We start from the raw sequence: 21,241 nt of genomic DNA, 5'->3' as shown, positions 1-21,241 counted from the left end.
ACACGGAAACACATCTGATCATATTGCAGTAACTGAGACATCTGCCAGCGACAACAAACAATAAAGCTCACGACTCATCACTTCCCGTTACACAGCGCAGCGACAGCAACAAGAATGCCCGCACTTCGCAGTTCAGGTCCGTGCTTAGAACGTGTATTAAGTGTTGATCTGTCACTCCAACTGTTCTCTAGTTGTGAAGTGTTGTTTCGGGGTATAATTCTCATAATGCCTCCACATGTGCACACATTAGAGGAAATAGTATTTATGGACGATAATTATGTGAAAAAAGTCTTACAGGGAAGTCGCTAGGCAGTTTGTAAAACAATTTTCAGGTGTACGCCCTCTACATAGAGAGACCGTGTGGAAACTCGTAAACAAATTGAGAGGAACTGGTTCTTTACTCGATAAGGAGCGAAGTGTTAAAAGACGTGTACTTAACGAGGAAATAGTAAATGAAATCGCAGGAAAATTAGAACATACGCCTGCAAAATCCCTAAGATGACCTGGACAAGAAGCTGGGGTTTCGAGGAGCTCAGCATGGTGGGCTACGAAAATGTTAAAATTGAATGTTTCCTAAGACGATGCCAGAAATGTGTAGATGTAGGAGGAGAACATTTCCAACATCTCCTGTCATAAGGTACGAGCTTATTTTCTGAATTGTTAATTACTAATTTTCTTAATTTTAATTGTTATCTCATGTCATTCATGGATAAAGTGAGCGAAGTGCTGTCCTTGATGCTATGCCGCGGAGCGGGGAGTGATGAGTCAACGGAAGGAAGATAAGCTGGGCGCGCCTGCCGGCTAACCGGTGAGAGAAACTCGATGTAGATTCATATGAATAAATTCGACAGAAGCAGTTTATACATTTCACTGAAGTTTCCTTGACTTTGATGATGTTTGATATAGCATGCTATATGATATTACATGAAGAGGGCCATGTCCTTGGCTACGACCTGATTCCTTATTTATTTGCTTTACGTCACAACGACACAGATAGGTCTTATGGCGACGATGGGCTACGAAAGGCCTAGGAGTGGGAAGGAAGCGGCCATGGCCTTAATTAAGGTACACCCTCAGCATTTGCCTGGTGTGAAAATGGGAAACCACGGAAAACCATCTTCGGGACAGCCGACAGTGGGCTTCGAATCCACTATCTCCCGGATGCAAGCTCACAGCTGCACGACCCTAACCGCATGGCCAACTCGTCCGGTACGACCTGATTTTGTTGAGGGTATTCCTTCTATTTTTCGGCCTTGTCATTAGCGAAAGCAACACTTTGGTGCTACTCACAAGATGATAAGAGTATGGAAATGTGGATCCAGAAATAAGTTTCTTACAGATTAACGCTAGCTAAGAGGTTAATTTTTTAAATTGTAGGTCTACCTCTCCTTGACTTTGTCTACACTCACACACGTTCCATCTTCCAACACCAGGCCTGCATATTATTGGATACCAAGCCACAAATTTCGCCCGTTAAGTAATAATAATAATAAAAATTCGTCACATGCCTAAAAAATTTACAAGTAAGTTCTCAATGAATTCAGCCTAATTTACAACATTTGATAATGTAAGAAGATGAATTACTTAACGAGCGCATTATTAATGACGTGCATTAGGCGGATGTGCGGTGATGGAAACCATCTGTCCCTAGTAATTACCTTGTCAGAGATAGGGGAGTCCTCATATCCCACCTCTTCGCGCGCTGAAATGTAAGAGGACGCTTGAGAGATTACCAGAAAACCTGCGATGCGATTTAAACGAAAACGGATCAGTAAATAGAGGACGTGAAGGTCTACAAAATGAATATCTATACGATTCCAGAGACAATTAGTGGAGCGATTTTTCATGTGGTGGCGGAGTTTACCCTCTCCATAGCTGACAACCCGAGTCCTCTTCATAAGGACAGCCAGGACCACCCTCAGTTACTCAGTGTTTTCGATATTGTGTTAGACAGATGTCTACTCCACGTCAGTCCGATACGCATTCATGGAACAGTTAGATTTTCCTTGTGTGATGTGATAGTTGTGGTGTGTGAATATATGAAATACTAATCCCAGTACACATTAAGGGAATGCAGACAAGCAGTACTATTGCAGGCTAATATGAATATTTTTAGAAAGGACTGGCAACGTTGTCAGATTAGCCAGGAAAGTGCTCCATAAATTAACAGTGACGCTCACGTAGGAACAAATAAAACCAATAAATATTTCTCTCTATAACGAACGGGAATCGAGTAGCATTCATCAGGGACAGTAACTTACTTGGGTAGTCCATATCGAGTCTATGGGTGGATCTATCAATGTCATGTTATTCGGAGACATATAAACAGTGCTTCTAATAACCGATTCCTAATGTGTTCTCATGTATCTGAGTGCTCGTCGAATCCAGGATTCACCACTACAAGAACGCGCCTGTGTGCCTGCGAAAATCCTACTTGAAGACAACGCAGAACTTCCAACAGTAGGAGATAGCAGATCAAGACACCATGATTCAACCCCGAAGGAGATGAACCTAGAAATCCCTGCTAACGAGACGCCAGTTATGGATAACTAAGTCCATATGGGTATCCTCAGATGACAGTAGGTTACACACAGCAAATGATAAGTACATTCCATGACATTCTTAGCATAAAAGTCAGCCATGTTGCTTAATATGTAAATTTAGCTTTGTAAATAGAAACTATCAGCATTCATTTTGATGTTTATTATAAAGTGTAGGTGACGCAATATGCGTGTTTCAATGGGGTAAAGTTTCTTTAATCATTTTATTTTTTGTCTTCTGTGATTATTGGTTAATCACAAATTTATTCCTTGGATTTTACATGAAGTAGTATATAAGGCCCTATAGTTTGTTATATTTGAGTGAAGCATTCGTAAGGGTGGATTTACATAATTCAGAGGACTTCATAATCTATTCCAATTTCAATCAGCTGATATGGATCATCTCAATTTTCAAATATAGGTTATTCAGATGCTTGGCAACTTTAATGCATGAATACAGTTACTTTCCCTTATAGTCTTAAGGATGCTGACGACTGGAGAAAGGAAAGTTGATTCCAGGTGCGAACCATGACCTTAGATCGCTACGCGAGTGAGTGATATGTTAAATTAAATCCCTGTCGATTAGGATCATCTCAATGTGTGAATAACGTGGAGACTAGATATACGCGTGTGAAAATGAAGGGTGAAACCATATATGTGAAAATGTGCGAGGCGACAGATTTGAGAATAATAATAATAATAATAATAATAATAATAATAATAATAATAATAATAATAATAATAAGGTGATCCAATACTGAATAGGGTTGAGATATTGAGATGAAATGATATTTGAAGAATATCCACAAATGGTCATATGCCCGACGGACACGAGATAATTGAATTAAGAATTACGTTGTTTAAGCCCGGGTGAAATTGTATGCGTCTGATCAGTTGGGGGTTATAGACCAGGCTGTCGTCGAAGTGAGAGATTTATGACCGTCGAATGAATGGCAAGAGGGATGAGTGCCCGACTTTTGGCTGCTTATCTTGCTAACTGTTTGTCGACTGCATGCACCAACTGCCTAAAACATTTCGCATTTCACACTGTACTGAATGTTCGCGTGTCAATAATTTTTGTCACCAAGCTGTATGCTGTTCATTGAGCAAATACGTGAAGTAATTCTCCAATGTATATATTTAAATAAAACCATAGTAGGGATTTTCAGATAGCACCTCGAAGTCAAACTAGCTTGGTTCGATACCCCATTGGTATCGACGTCCTTGGATCGATACCAGGAGATCTGAAAGGGGTCACCTATTCTCAGAAAACATTAGTGTGTGGATTATATATTGTATTTATGTATTTAGAGGTTAATGCTGCATTGTAATATGTGCGTATATTTTATATATTGTATTAGTTTAAGTTGATTTCTGAGGAGATACAGTATAACCGACGTCATGTGTCCACTTTGTAAGTATTAGAATAAGTTATTACCCCGGAGAAATGCGTATATTCGATCGTATGATGAGTAATTTATGTGATAATGTAGACTTTATTAGCGCCAAATGACGATGTGATTTTCGTGATTGGATAAATATGCGGGACTGTACTTTCATAAACGTATAACACAACGATATGTAAAATGTGTTGTTTCCTCGAGAATTCCATCCATTCCATATAATTTTGTGTTGTTATGTAATAATATAGTGGATACCCACAGGTATCAATATTGAGGTAGAGGGACAGATCCCTAGTGATTCGTAATTAAAGTGTGTACATGCAGTGTTAAAGAGTTAATTTGGGAATGCCAGAATGAGATTCAGAAGTGACCAAGACTGATAAAAGACATTTAACGGCATTACCCCTATGATAAATTTCAAGTTTTAACATTACCACGCAGGAAATAATACAGCATTTCTCGTGTGTGTAAATATTTTCATGCGACTCTCCCAGTAATTAAAACTGTGTTTTTGAATTGGGAACAATCCACTCTTATAATTTAGTAGATTGGCGTATGGTACCCTACATTCAATATATGTATATAGATTAAGTGCCCACTTTATTTAATGAACAGAACCATTGACACGTATGTTCTTGAGCGTAGCCGTTATGCCAGTTAACAGTAGGAGGGATGGGATTTCGACCCCCCGGTTTGATCTTTTGAAGTTCCTCATCCAGAAGATTTCCATCCAACGATATGTTTGTAAAGTTTAATTTCATGTAAGCACTCTGTTGAGCCCGGGACAGGTGAAACATATAGCCTGTGTTACCAGGAATGATATTGTGTTTCAAACGGTGAAAGAAATTTCAAAATCGATTCAGTAGTTCCTGGTATTAACCATTACATACACACAAACTGACAGTTTTTCTCTATAAGTTACATCAGCATAGACAGAAAATTTAATTCCATATCCTGTATGCACGATCCTTTCGTTTTTAGTGAAGGTTTGCACGCTCATTTGGTGTTCATCGAATAAAGCATGAGTCGAAACGTAGAAAAACAATTTTATCTTGTAAACCGTTTTTATAACTTGTTTTACGTTGAACTGACACAGATAGGTTTTTCGACGATGATGGAATAGGAAAGCGCTAGGAGTGGAGAGGAATGAACCGTGGCCTTGATTAGGGAGCAGCCTCGGCATTTTCCTGGTGCAAAAATGGGAAACCACAGAGCTGCTGACAGTAGGGTTATAACCCACTATGTTCCGAATGCAAGCTGACACCAGTACCGAGCAACCACTCGCTCGGTTTTCTGGAGAACTTAGAATAACGAAGAAAATGCATATACATTTTTTTAATGGGAAGTCGAATTTTAAGTACTCTCGATGGGCTCCAGTTTTTAAAAGGACTAACCATTTAGGGAATGTATTCACTTTTAAGGTTCCGAGACGTACGTTTTCCTCTGACTTGCTAAACATTAAGTGATAGCATTATAACAGGTAGCCTATGTGTTATTAGAAGGTACCATGGACATGGTTGATGAATTTGAGCTCGATAAACCAAGTATTTTTTATGTGAAAGAAACACCGACAGACAAACAAATATTTAAGTTTATTCTTGTCGCCATGATTTTTTTCAAACAAAGTTCTCGTGGGAGGTGGTTGTGATTGTTGTTTTAAGAGGAAGTACAACAAGGTTACCATCCTCTTTGAACAAATTAATAGGAAACAAAACTGAGAATAAATTTGAACCAATTTTTTGAACGGAGGAATTTAAAAGTGATTCTAAAAATAATAAATATGATTTTATTAAGGCGAAACGGACACTGAAAGCTTGAATTTAGAACACATTGATTAGTACACTCTAACATGTCAACCGAATTACAAGATCAACAGTATTCCCGTCATCGGCCATTGTGAGTTCGAGTGTTTGCTGCAGACCGCGGTTCCGTTTGAGGCCAGGGAGGTCGGCACACTATGTGAGGATGTGGGCCACGGTGAATTCGGCACCATAAATATCATTGCGGAGGGGGACGGGGGGAGACTTCACCCTTCCCGAAGAAGGCCGTTTGATTTTCACGTATGATACATAGCCTATGTTCACCGGAATTATGTAATATTTCTAATGGTGAAAGATATTTCAAAATTGGTCCAGAAATTTCTGAGAATACCTCTTACATACAAAAATGGCTACCAATCTCTCTTTATAACATTACTATAGATAACAAGGGCCACTAAATGTACTCCTGTACTCCCATTATCTTGAAGACTGTTTGTTCTCTTACAGACAATTTCTAACTTCACATTATATATCATCAAAGTATCATATCGAACACTGTTCTATTCCACTTTTAACAATACGAACAAAAAATAAATGCGCACGACATAACGCAGACCAGCACCAGAACATTATCTCAAACCTTTTCGAAGCAAAATCATTATGAATAGGAATAGTTCAATTCTTGTTTATTATCATACCTGAGGCTACATAACTGAATGCACAGAACTCTAAATCACATAGCACAAGGTTGGAGCAATAGTGACACTGAACAATCATATACGATTATATGGTCAAAATCATCATTGTTTGTTAAACGATAGGATAAAGGTATTACAATTAAAAATAATTATTTCTTCCTAACACATACTGTATAATCCAACTAATTGAAAGTATGGACCAAAGAATGGAGGAAAAGAAATCAAATAAGAAATATTTACCCATAGTATTACATGAAATTTTCATCTACATACATATAAAGTCTACTCTGTCTGCCATTCACGAAGATATTGAGAAATGAAAACGTTTCAACAGGTAAAATGTATACCAGTTATGTATTGTTACGTCCTTTTTGCAAGAAAAATACTGTGAACCTCTCACGATCAAGACTTTTGTACATTTCAAAGGAAAGTACGTTTCTTTCAGCGAATTGCTTGTCTCATATTCAATATGATGGCAGCCTTATCTATCGGCCTAAGTCCAAACCTACGTACATCGTGACTTCTATTGCTTCCCGCAGAGACACTGAAGAAACGGGAACGTTTGAAAGAGTTAAATTAGTACCAGATACAGGTTACAAGAAGAATGCAGTATTAAATTCTGTTAAATACTTGAACTTAAAAATACCATATTTCAGTGAACTGAAGGGATCATTTTAACCATTCTGGCGTATGCAACCACGTTATCTCCAATTATAACAACGATATAGAAATCTTTCTACTGGGTTTAAGAAGTGACATCTATCACATTTTGATTGTGGATGCTTTTTACTTTTCCGTAATGTCTGTCTGTCTGTCTGTCTGTCTGTCTGTCTGTCTGTCTGTCTGTCTGTCTGTCTGTCTGTCTGTCTGTCTGTCTGCGCATCAAGAGAAAACGGCTGAAGAGAATTTAATGAAAATCGGTATGCAAAGTCGGGGAATGAGCCACTATAATCGACGCTGTAGACAATTGCATTCACGCTGTGTGAATGGACGTTTAGGGGAAGGCCTACAATTGAATTCTCGAATATTTATGTTATTAGTGGTCCTGTCGTTAAATACTACATAACTACGTAACTAAAGTTATATAGAATCAAATTTCCGATCAATTATGTCTTATACATTTTTAACGTATCGGCTATGATAACAGAGATATTCGGGAATTTGTATTTTTGTTGCTAAGTCCATATCAACGCCGAGCCACGAGGAAATGGGTAAACAGAATTTAGTGAAAATAGGTATATAGAGGAGTCATGGAATAAGAAACTACAGTCTAAGCTATAAACAGTTTTATTCTCCTTGGTTGAAGTGGTGGTTTACGGGGAGGCACTTAAAATTTAAATTTTAAATATCTACGTTATTGGTCTTAACGAAGTACTACATAACAAAAGTTATAGAGAATACGATGTCCGATAATTTATGTTTTATTCAGATTTGCCGTACCGCCTATGATAAGAGGGGTATTTCAGAGTCGTAAGAAAACTAAATTTGAAGGCCTACAATATCGAATACTCATGAAATTGATCAAAACTATCATTACAATGACCATTGTTTGTTGTGATAGATCGGATTACTGCTGCGTACCGAGTATATCAGCCTGCCTGAATATTGGCCGGAAATAGCTGGGTAGTTAGACAACTTTCTTCTTTAGCATGCCATTCCTCTCGTTCATACATTTTCTGATACTGGTGGTATGTAACACACTGGTCCATCAAAGTGTTCCAGCTATTCGATCTCTACTCTCACGCGCTGATTGGAATGATCAGTGTGCACACTTAACGGAGTAATGGCAGAGGCTCATTATGACCTGGTCTAGAATTACAGTTTCGGTCTATTCGAAAGTATAGCACCACAATTCACTAAATAACTCGAAATTCAACCCTGAAAAGAGACGTTTCTTAAGAAAAGCTTCTTCCTCATCGGGTACTCCTATTAAGCAGATGAGTTTAAGTCCGTCCCTTTTGTCCTGGGACTCTACATTATTCGACCCCCTCCTCGCCCCCCCCCATTAATTAAAGAGTGTTTACGGCTCACAGCTGTCTGAGCCCTGGTCATTACAGCTCTGGAACTTTTGACTGTTAGATCGGCAGCGTAGTAGGCCACTGTTCCTTAAAAACGTGAAATTTTGTGGTTTTTTATTTTTTTCGAGTATTTCATATTATAGCATTAATTGTAATAGCGAAATTCTTACCGGCGCCATTGTAATGTCCTATGTTGATTTTAGTGCAAGTATAATGGACTAGTATAACTTGGAAACAATTCTCTAAACCCATGGGCAGATAGTGAAAATATCGCGCTCGTTTAGTAGGTGTTATAATAATAATAATAATAATTATTATTATTATAATAATAATTATGACTTGTAATATTATTGTTATTATTTACGTATTTATGTACGGACTTTATTTGGTAAAATTCGTAGTCGTATCAATTATTATTTGTGTGTTGTATGATCTGTACTGTGTAACAAAACACGTGATATTACGTCACGATACGTCTGCTGTAGGCCTATATTTATTAATACGACTTTATTTACTGTAAGAACACGTAATTAAGAGTATACAATTTATTATTACCAATAAATATGATGTATAAATCCGATGGAATGTTGTGCGACACAGGTCTTCTAAATGAGTGAGTAAGTGTACTCACAGGTGAGGTAGTGACACTTCCGTAGAACTGTCTTCTTGCTGAGTGAGCTAAGTGTACTCACAGGTGAGGTAGTGACACTTGTATAGAACTGTCTTCTTGCTGAGTAAGCTGAGTGTACTCACAGATGAGGTAGTGACACTTGTATAGAACGGTTTTCTTGCTGAGTAAGCTGAGTGTACTCACAGATGAGGTAGTGACACATCCATAGAACTGTCTTCTTACTGAGTAAACTGAGTGTACTCACAGGTGAGGTAGTGACACATCCATAGAACTGTCTTCTTACTGAGTAAACTGAGTGTATTCACAGATGAGGTAGTGACACTTCCATAGAACTATCTTCTTGCTGAGTGAGCTGAATGTACTCACAGATGAGGTAGTGACACTTCATTAGAACTGTCTTCTTACTGAGTAAACTGAGTGTACTCACAGGTGAGGTAGTGACACTTCCATAGAACTGTCTTCTTACTGAGTAAACTGAGTGTACTCACAGGTGAGGTAGTGACACTTCCATAGAACTGTCTTCTTGTTGAGTGAGCTGAATGTACTCACAAATGAGGTAGTGACACTTCATTAGAACTGTCTTCTTACTGAGTAAACTGAGTGTACTCACAGATGAGGTAGTGACACATCCATAGAACTGTCTTCTTACTGAGTAAGCTGAGTGTACTCACAGATGAGGTAGTGACACTTCCATTGAACTGTCTTCTTGCTGTGTGAGCTGAATGTACTCACAGATGAGGTAGTGACACTTCATTAGAACTGTCTTCTTGCTGAGTGAACGGAGTGTACTTACAGATGAGGTAGTGACACTTCCATGGAACTGTCTTCTTAGTGAGTAAGCTGAGTGTACTCACAGATGAGGTAGTGACACTTCCACAGAACTGTCTTCTTACTGAGTAAGCTGAGTGTAGTCATAGGTGAGGTAGTGACACTTCCATAGAACTATGATCTTGCTGAGTGAGCTAAGTGTACTCACAGATGATGTAGTGACACTTCCATAGAACTGTTTCCTTACTGAGTGAGCTAAGTATACTCACAGATGAGGTAGTGACACTTCCATCGAACTATCTTCTTGCTGAGTGAGCTAAGTGTACTCACAGATGAGGTAGTGACACTTCCATAGAACTGTCTTCTTACTGAGTAAGCTGAGTGTACTCACAGATGAGGTAGTGACACTTGCATAAAACTGTCTCCTTTCTGAGTGAGCTAAGTACACTCACAGATGAGGTAGTGACACTTGCATAGAAATGTATTATTACTGAGTGAGCTAAGTGTACTCAGAGATTAGGTAATGACGCTTGGATGGAACTGTTTTCTTACTGAGTGAGTTACATACACTCACAGATGAGGTAGTGACACTTGGATACGACTGTCTTCTTACTACGTGAGCTAAGTGCACTCACAGATGAGGTAGTGACACTTGGATAGGACTGTCTTCTTACTACGTGAGCTAAGTGTACTCACAGATGAGGTAGTGACACTTGCATAGAACTGTATTATTACTGAGTGAGCTAAGTGTACTCAGAGATTAGGTAATGACGCTTGGATGGAACTCTTTTCTTACTGAGTGAGTTACATGCACTCACAGATGGGGTAGTGACACTTGGACAGAACTGACTTCTTACTACGTGAGCTAAGTGTACTCACAGATGAGGTAGTGACACTTACATGGCATTTTATTCTTAACTAGCAAATGTACCCGTGCTTCGCTGCGGCGTTCAACATTGTATTCGAATATCGAAGTAAACAGTGTACATGCAGTAAATAAGATTGTTTTAAAATTGCATCTCTCTTAGCGTTATGCGAGAAAGAGCATGGGGATGTCCCCATACGTTGTTTCCAATGTAAAGTGTTTGTTACGGATTTGTGATATAACGGCAGGCTCACTTGCCTACTGCCATTCACAATCGAGTTGGGAAGTTTACATTATAATTGGAGGCCCCATTGCCTACTGCGCGGTCACAATCAAGTTGGGAGTGTTCGTTACAATGGCAGGCCCCATTTCCTACTCCCAAACAGATTACAGTCGAGGAGATTTTATTATAATGGCAGGCAAATTCCCTACCACCATTCAAAATTGAGTTGTGCCGTTATCTTTATAATGTCAGGCCGATTTTCCTACTGCCAGCCAGCTTACTGCCAGTCACACCAAGTTGGTGAGTTTCCATCAAAATAGCAGGCCACTATGCCTAATGCTAGTCACATTTTAGATGAGGACATTTGTTTATAATGGCGGGCAACCTTGCCTTCTGCCAAACACAATCGGGTAGGGAAGTTTTACACAAAACTGCATGTTCACTTGCCTTCTGCAAGTCAAATCGAGAAGCGAACTATTCATTACAATTGTAGACCTTCCTTACTAATGACAGTTACACAGGAATTGGAGAAGGGCCCTTTTATACAGCCAGTCAAAGTCGGTGTGGGAGGTACTGATTACATTAGCAGACCCACCCTTTCTCGATCGCTACAAATCGACATCAGTGAATATATATAGATCGACATACGAAAGTATATGCGTGGTTACAATATTGAAGACCTTGATTTACAGATTAACTGCTACTAAACGTACGTCATATCGACAAAGAATTATACTATAAGACACGCCGGATTTAGTGCCCTAAATGGCTGGTCCTATGATATGTCATCTATTCTAGGGTCAGACTGAGTTAGAAACGTGGAACAGGGTAACGTTTTTGTAAGATTATCTCACATTACATTACTTTTCGGATAATTATGTGACAGCTACATACATAGCATTTGGCTCACATATGGCTACTGGGTGGGCCAATTTTCGTGAAGAGTTTGAAGATTCTGTATTTCATGTAAGTAATCGAAAGTATGAATTATGCTTGTGAAAATTCCAAACTGACTTAACATCGATTAATAGAGAAAAATCAAGCGTAAAAGGGATACAGATATGGCAAAAAGTCATAAGACACAGGTTGTAGATCATTCCAAATTGAACGGAGATTGTGCAATCTGTTAAGTGATAGGAATTTCCGAAGGTCTGCACCATCATTAAAATTGCCTGCATATTTTGATATTCTTCGGGGATAAAAAGTGAAAAATGTAATAATCTAGGATGTTTTCCGTTCGTTACAGGCTAAAACGTATAATTTTGTCAAATTTCAATTATCTTCTTTTTTTCTTCTGGCAGATTATGCCGCAATCTGGATTTTGGGCAAGGCGGTTAAAAATTAGGACTTTCAGGAAACTAAACAAAAAATTGTGCAGATGGTCATTATTACCCCTTTAATGGAAAGCTGTACGAAAATTTCGCCAAAATAGTCAGTGTAGTGGCACACAGTCGTTACGATTTGATTTATATAAATAAGGAATCTGCTCCATGTAAAACACCTTTGTGGCTATGTCCGCTGGACTTAACCTGCAAAACTGACCATTCATGGTATCTCCCTTATTAATCCTCCTGACGAAAAAATGCACATGAAAAAATGGTTTAGAGGTGGAATTCCATCACGTTTGGTCGATTTCCAGTCAGGTTGGTCTTGTTCTGTATATATTGTGGAAGAGTAAAATCACCATTTCGGTTCCCTATAAACCGCCAGTCCATTCCGGAACATGAAATGTTATTTACGTTTAATACCTACCTTTGGGCCGCCTCTGTGGTGTAGTGGTTAGCGTGATTAGCTGCCACCCCCGGAGGTCCGGGTTCGATTCCCGGCTCTGCCACGAAATTTGAAAAGTGGTACGAGGGCTGGAACGGGGTCCACTCAGCCTCGGGAGGTCAACTGAGTAGAGGTGGGTTCGATTCCCACCTCAGCCATCCTGGAAGTGGTTTTCCGTGGTTTCCCACTTCTCCTCCAGGCGAATGCCGGGATGGTACCTAACTTAAGGCCACGGCCGCTTCCTTCCCTCTTCCTTGCCTATCCCTTCCAATCTTCCCATCCCTCCACAAGGCCCCTGTTCCGCATAGCAGGTGAGGCCGCCTGGGCGAGGTACTGGTCATACTCCCCAGTTGTATCCCCCGACCAAGAGTCTGAAGCTCCAGGACACTGTCCTTGAGGCGGTAGAGGTGGGATCCCTCGCTAAGTCCGAGGGAAAAACCGAACCTGGAGGGTAAACAGATGATGATGATGATGACCTACCTTTGGACAGATGGATGCTAAATATAAATTTTGGTTCGAATGTCTTCAGTAGTTTTCCAGTTGTAAGGAATACGCTTTACACGCACCCGGTCGTGAGTTAAGTCCGATGGGACTTGTACAGAAAAACGGTCCGTTAATGATATCTCCCTTATTAATCCTCGTATCGAAATGATGCACATGAGAAAAAAGTTTTAGAAATTAATTTCTACCAAGGCAGGTAGATTTAAATTAACGTTGGTTGTGTATATTTTGTGGAAGTGCAAAATCCAGTTTCTGTTTCGTATAAACCCCCAGTCAGTTCAGGGATTTAGAAACAATATTTGCCCTAAAACCTGTCAAGGACAGGCGTATTCTAAATATGAGTCTTGGTGGAAATACATCCAGTAGTTTATAGCACTCGCGTACATACGGCGTAATTAAGGAAGAAAATTATACAGTTAAGAAAGTTGAAACTAATAGAAAATGTATTATAACTGAGGACAGCCGGATAACGACAAATATGTAAATGCCAAGTGAATGTATTGGAAAATCAAATGCCCCTCAATAAATTATGCTAGTGTGAGTTGTGGATATAATAAAGCGGTGACAGAGGAGAAATTTAGGTCCAGTGATTCCTAGGTAAACAAATAATAATAAGATGACTAATGGTGTTATTACTTAATCTATTCGAGGGCGGTTATAACAACCAACGATATTCCGCCAATATCCCGCAGGTAGGCCGATTGACGCCTATCTTGTCTTCTACCCAAGGAACAACCACGAATTTAAAAGCATGATGAGAAAAATGGCAATACGTTACTTCCCTGCTGGCATGCAGTCAGAAACTTTGCCATGGTAACCTGTAGGTTCGTTGTCGGTCTGTCTGTCACTCAATGCAGAGCATGATACCAGCGGACAATTGTAAATTTCTCCGTCATGTGAAGAGTAAGGTAAATTATGAACATAACGAAAGTTGTTTATAATGAAGAGACGTTTCCCGTACGGTGAACGAAGTTTACAGAAAATCAATAGTATAAGAGACAATGGAGGAAAACCATTCTGGTTTTCCTATAAACCCCCCGTCTTTTCAAAGATTTTAAAATGATATGCATGTCGAACCTTCCCCGGGATGAGTATACTCTAAATATGAAGTTTAGTTGAGATCTATCTAGCCGTTTCGACGTGATGGTGGAAAAACCATTCTGGTTTTCCTATAAACCCCCCGTATATTCAAAGATTTTAAAATGATATACATATCGAAACCTTCCCCGGGATGAGTATGCTCTAAATATGCAGTTTGGTTGAGATCTATCCAGCCGTTTCGACGTGATGGTGGAAAAACCATTCTGATTTTCCTATAAACCCCCCGTCTGTTCAAAGATTTTAAAATGATATGCATGTCGAACCTTCCCCGGGATGAGTATACTCTAAATATGAAGTTTGGTTGAGATCTATCTAGCCGTTTCGACGTGATGGTGGAAAAACCACTCTGGTTTTCCTATAAACCCCCCGTATATTCAAAGGTTTTAAAATGGTATGCATATCAAAACCTTCCCCGGGATGAGTATACTCTAAATATTAAGTTTGGTCGAGATCTATCCAGCCGTTTCGACGTGATGGTGGAAAAACCATTCTGGTTTTCCTATAAACCCCCCGTCTATTCAAAGATTTTAAAATGATATGCATATTGAAACCTTCCCCGGGATGGGTATGCTCTAAATATGAAGTTTGGTTGAAATCTATCCAGCCGTTTCGACGTGATGTTGGAACAGACAAACAAACAAACAGACAGACAAACAGACAAACAGACAAACAGACAAACAGACAAACAGACAAACAGACAAACAGACAAACAAACAGACACGAAACGTAAAAACCACCGATTCGGTCTTGAGTTGACCTAAAACGGATAAATATCTGAAAAATTGGCAAAACAAAAGAAATTACAGACAGCGGACCCCCTACAATTTTATTTATATAGATGAGTGAGCTAAGTGAAATCACAGATCGGGTAGTGACACTTGAATGGAACTCTCTTCTTATTGAGTGAGCTAAGTATACTCATAGGTGGAATAGTGACATTTGTACGGAACTGTAGTCATTACAAGACACCTTGTAGACTCACAGATCAGGTTATGACTTTAGTCCTAAAGAACGCGTGGTGGATTTTTAAATGTTATATTTAATAAGAAAAGGCGTATAATTGATTCTTATTATGAAATAATTATGGAAGTTTTATGTCATTTTTTATCTATTTGATTCGGTATTTTTAAACAAGAACTTTGCGTTCTTCAATACTGTAATGTTTGGTTTATTTATAAATAGATTCTTTCATGTGGGATGTAGCGTCTACGCAGCATCCAATGCAGGCAGATTTTCTTTGTTCCCGTTATACTTGTTTTACTTTGAGTAAGCCTGTTGGATATTTCTCTGTTTATTTGTAAAATGTTTCTGCATTTATCCCTTGTGTCTAATCTTCGGATTCTATGTTGGTTCTGTGTCGTCTACCAGAAGAGTCCCATAGATCTATTGGAATATTTTCATTGTCACGCCATCGATCGATATTTTAATGACAGGTATCTGGGAGATATTAACTTTCCCTTGCAGCGTTGCCCTCGTGCTATTGTCAACACCATTATTTCATCATGAGATATCTGAAGACAATTACTTTTCCGTAGAACTGTTGTCAAATATCGAAATATCTGAGCAGGTATCACTCCCGTAATGTGCGATGAATTCCAAGTGTTCTACTTGAAAAGAATCAACGGAGTGGTCGCTTTAAAAATTTAAGTAAATCACGACACAAAATAAATTCAGTGTTTATCGAGACGATATGGAGCTTATCTGTGTGATGTTCGAACATGTTTATAGTCCGTCAGCATCATCAGCTTTTCACGTTATTCTCTGTCCCACTTTATTCAATCATAATATAGACCATGATTAAAAACTGGTCAGTAATATGCAATAAGCAGATCTGTATCTTTCCTCTGTTGGTTTTGATTCAATATGAGCCTTATCTCAACGAGACACACTCATAACTTTCTATGGGTTTTTATATGGCGCACGTATTACAGCAAGATTTGCGGATCAATTAGGTGGTCACTTTTTAGCTAAATAACTTCTTTGACTTTCTGAAACATACGTGCAATTAGGAAAACGAAGGCAGTTCTGGTGAGGAACTTAATTTTTGGAACCTATGTTAGTTCTGGATTTCAATTGAATTATTCATTACACGCATTACGAGAGGACCTGGAGAAAATCTAATAATAATAATAATAATAATAATAATAATAATAATAATAATAATAATAATAATAATAATAAATGATTTTACGTTCCACTAACTATTTTTACGGTTTTCGGAGACGCCAAGTTGTCGGAATTTAGTCCCACAGGAGTTCTTTTACGTGACAGAAAATCTACCGAGGCTGACATATAAGGCGGGATCAAAAAGTTTCCGTCTGAGGGCGTTGCAGCAGCGGACATGCAACGTAGCGCGACTCCGATGCGGGTGTACTGTACAAGCATGGACATGTAGGTAAAGAGATTAGTGTGGCAGTCGAGTCGTGCCGAGGTGCGTGCGTTAAATGCGGCCATGTGAACTATGGCGATGTTATTACCAAATGCGTCCCAGCAGGACCAGCGTGCTGTTATTCTGTTCTTGGCTGACGAAGGACAAACACCGGTAGACATTCATTGGAGAATGAATACTGTGTATTGGGCAGCATGTCTTTCAAAACCACCGTTGTGGAATGGCGCACCGTGCGGGTCGCGTTTCGACAAAAGACGCCGGACGATCTGGGAGGCCAGCCTCATCCCTTCCAACAAGCACAACAAGCATCCTCCCTATAGTCCTGATCTCTCCCCATCGATTATCATGCCTTTAGTCTCCTCAAAAAGGCCTTGAAGTGTCGAAACTTCCTATCAGACGAGGACGTGCAGTAGGCGGTTACGGAATTCCTCACGCAGCAGGACACAGGGGTTTACAGCCTGGTGCGTCGGTGGGATGAGTGCCTCAATGCTCACGGCAATTTTGCCTGATTGGCATCCCGATTCAGGAAACATTTTGATCACCCCTTATACTTGAGCACCTTCAGCCACCGGACTGAGCCAGGATAGAACCTGCCAAGTTGGGGTCAGAAGACCAGCGCCTCAACCGTCTGAGAAACTCAGCCCGACGGAGAAAATCTAGAGAAGTTAATCATGTAAAGGAAGGTTGTGAACCATTGGATTTACCATTCCATCTTTGGTCGTCTGCCTCGGCTGCTTCAGTAGAGCAATATCGCACTCTTGGATCTTGGGGTCGTTGCGAGTTTTTTCTGTCATTTCACCGACCAAACGATAGGGTTCAGATGAGAGCACAAATACACTGACTGACAGAGCAAATGCAACACCAAGAAGGAGTGGTCAGAACTTTATGCCAATTGCAGGGTAGACTGACGTCACTAAGGTATGCTCATGATGTGAAATGCGCCGCTGTGCTGCGCACGTAGCGAACGATAAATGGGACACGGCGTTGGCGAATGGCCCACTTCGTACCGTGATTTCCCAGCCGACAGTCATTGTAGAACGTGTTGTCGTGTGCCACAGGACACGTGTATAGCTAAGAATGCCAGGCCGCCGTCAACGGAGGCATTTCCAGCAGACAGACAACTTTACGAGGGGTATGGTGATCGGGCTGAGAAGGGCAGGTTGGTCGCTTCGTCAAATCGCAGCCGATACCCATAGGGATGTGTCCACGGTGCAGCGCCTGTGGCGAAGATGGTTGGCGCAGGGACATGTGGCACGTGCGAGGGGTCCAGGCGCAGCCCGAGTGACGTCAGCACGCGAGGATCGGCGCATCCGCCGCCAAGCGGTGGCAGCCCCGCACGCCACGTCAACCGCCATTCTTCAGCATGTGCAAGACACCCTGGCTGTTCCAATATCGACCAGAACATTTTCCCGTCGATTGGTTGAAGGAGGCCTGCACTCCCGGCGTTCGCTCAGAAGACTACCATTGACTCCACAGCATAGACGTGCACGCCTGGCATGGTGCCGGGCTAGAGCGACTTGGATGAGGGAATGGCGGAACGTCGTGTTCTCCGATGAGTCACGCTTCTGTTCTGTCTGTGATAGTCAGCGCAGACGAGTGTGGCGTCGGCGTGGAGAAAGGTCAAATCCGGCAGTAACTGTGGAGCGCCCTACCGCTAGACAACGCGGCATCATGGTTTGGGGCGCTATTGCGTATGATTCCACGTCACCTCTAGTACGTATTCAAGGCACGTTAAATGCCCACCGCTACGTGCAGCATGTGCTGCGGCCGGTGGCACTCCCGTACCTTCAGGGGCTGCCCAATGCTCAGTTTCAGCAGGATAATGCCCGCCCACACACTGCTCGTATCTCCCAACAGGCTCTACGAGGTGTACAGATGCTTCCGTGGCCAGCGTACTCTCCGGATCTCTCACCAATCGAACACGTGTGGGATCTCATTGGACGCCGTTTGCAAACTCTGCCCCAGCCTCGTACGGACGACCAACTGTGGCAAATGGTTGACAGAGAATGGAGAACCATCCCTCAGGACACCATCCGCACTCTTATTGACTCTGTACCTCGACGTGTTTCTGCGTGCATCGCCGCTCGCGGTGGTCCTACATCCTACTGAGTCGATGCCGTGCGGATTGTGTAACCTGCATATCGGTTTGAAATAAACATCAATTATTCGTCCGTGCCATCTCTGTTTTTTTCCCAACTTTCATCCCTTTCGACCCACTCCTTGGTGTTGTATTTGCTCTGTCAGTCAGTGTATTTCAAATCAGGAAAAAAGTGTGCTTACTAAAATATTTATTCAATGTAAATCACGATAATTTATTTGTTAAATAGGCAAGAAACGTCACTCAAAATGTTCACATGTTTTAACGCAGTCACATTGCATAACGCGAGTGGTAAAATTTTATTGAAATTGTTTATTATTGTCTTTCAAAGAATGAAAACGTAGTGTAAAATTATCATTTATCTCTCATTCCGAGTAACCTCCTGCCATAGTTCCCACTTCTTTGTACCATAAATCATTCCTCGTTACTGTTACTTCTAACTTACGAATACGATATCCTGAGTCATCTCAGCTTTCACTCCCGTAAAGCTAAGTTGGTCTAAAAACAGACCAGTGTGAATACATTTTCGTTCAGGAGCGGATCTCTTTCTTGTAGAATATTGATAACAGCTGCGAACTAACTTCATTAGCTTTGCTGCACGTTGATACAATCTCACAATGTATACAACCATCCTGGGAGAATGCACATCCTAAATACTTGAAATTATCTATGTGTTCCAGCTTTGTATTCCAAAACTAATGTTCAATAATCTTAGGTTGCTTGCCTATTAACATCACTTTAGTCTTGAAAAGGCTAATTTTCATATCATACTCATTGCAATAATTTTTGCCTTCCAAGATATTAGACTGCAGTCTTTCAGTACAATCGGTCAGCAAGAGCTAAACTGTTTAATGCATTTTCACCTAGCTGAATCTCTCCCTGCCAGTTTATACCTTTCCGTAGATGATTCGTGTAAGCTATGAAATACAATGGTGAATGATTACAGTCTTGTGATTACCTTGAGTCGATACAACTTTCTACGATCAATTTTCACCGCAGCCCATTGTCACACAAAATGTATTTAATCTTTTAATAACCTAACCTCAATCCCATGTTCCCCAGTTCGGTGAACACCTTTTCCCTCGGTATTCTATCATATGATTTCTGTAGATCTACGAAACATAAACATAACTGCCTATTCCTCTCGTAGCATTTTACAATTGCCTGGCTCAAAGTGAAACTCTGAACTTGACAGCCCCTCTTTGGTCTGAAACAACACTGATTTTCGTACAACTTACTCTCAACAACTGATCGACCCTCCCTTCCAAAATTCCAGTGAACATCTTGCCTGGTATACTGATCAGTGAGGTACCTCTATACTTGTTGCAATCCTTCCTGTTACTTTTTTTCTTACAGATCGGTGCAATTACTGGTTTCGTCCAATCAGAAGGTACCTTACTAACATTTCATGGTAATGTTATTGCGCTATGAAGCCATTTCATCCCTGCCTTTCCACTATATTTCATTATTTCAGGTCTAATTTCATCTATTTATGCTCCTTTATGACAATGGAGTTTACCATCATTTTCACTAATGATACTGTCTTCCTCGCTATGAACTCGGTTGTTCGCGACGTTACCAGAAAGATGTCCTTCTATTTTATGAAAATTCTCAAAATATTCTTCCACCTGTCGTGTTATTCCATGAGTTCTCTTATGGGTTTACTTGATTTCCTTTTCCCTCCCTTCCTAAGATTTTTATTCTGTCAAGAGAAATTTCCCGTTTAACTTCTTAAACGCAGCAGACACAAATATCATATATCCCTTCATGTTTTCTCGATAAATGTACTTGAATGGGTTTTGAAAACTATATTCTTTTTGACAGCCCAGTTGCAATTTAATACTGCACTGACCTTAAACTTATTTACCGCCGTTCGTTATCCACCCGTTTCCACTGTGAAAATATTGTGATTACTACTTTTTTTGTTATTTGCCTTACGTCGCACCGACACAGATAGGTCTTATGGCGACGATGAGGCAGGAAGTAGTAATCACACCGAGCTTGATAGCTGCAGTCGCTTAAGTGCGGCCAGTATCCAGTATTAGGGAGATCGTGGGTCGAACCCCACTCTCGGTAGCCCTGAAGATGGTTTTCCGTGGTTTCCCACTTTCACACCAGGCAAATGTTGGGGCTGTACCTTAATTAAGGCCACGGCCGCTTCCTACCCACTCCCTACTACTCACTACTCACCGAGTCATCTGAGATGTATTTTATTTCACTAGAGAATATTCTTCCAACACTTTTGCCCCCAACTCTAGCCGAAAGAAGAGTGCTCTTCCAGGCTTATCCATCTTTTTGAAGCTGCAGCTCGTGACTCCAAAATTTTTGGTGATCACATGGTTACTCCAAAACCCAGCGATTATGAGCTAGTGGCTACAAAAATCCTCTGATAAGTTGGTGACTCCAAAATATTCTGTTGATCAGCTGGTGACTACAAAATTATCTGATAATGAGCTAGTGGCTCCAAATTCTTATG

General features: G+C 40.5%; 1 protein-coding gene across 1 annotated transcript in view; it reads left to right on the top strand.

Annotated features, from left to right (window-relative positions):
* Nucleotides 1-21,241, top strand: part of LOC136876121 (uncharacterized) — a 529,911-nt gene that overhangs the window by 161,335 nt on the left and 347,335 nt on the right. The window lies entirely within an intron of this gene.

The sequence above is a fragment of the Anabrus simplex genome, chromosome 6 (assembly GCF_040414725.1).
Source record: "Anabrus simplex isolate iqAnaSimp1 chromosome 6, ASM4041472v1, whole genome shotgun sequence".
Lineage (NCBI taxonomy): Eukaryota > Metazoa > Arthropoda > Insecta > Orthoptera > Tettigoniidae > Anabrus > Anabrus simplex.
The sequence above is the reverse complement of the archived record's forward strand: the minus strand, read 5'-3'. Positions and strand labels throughout refer to the sequence as shown.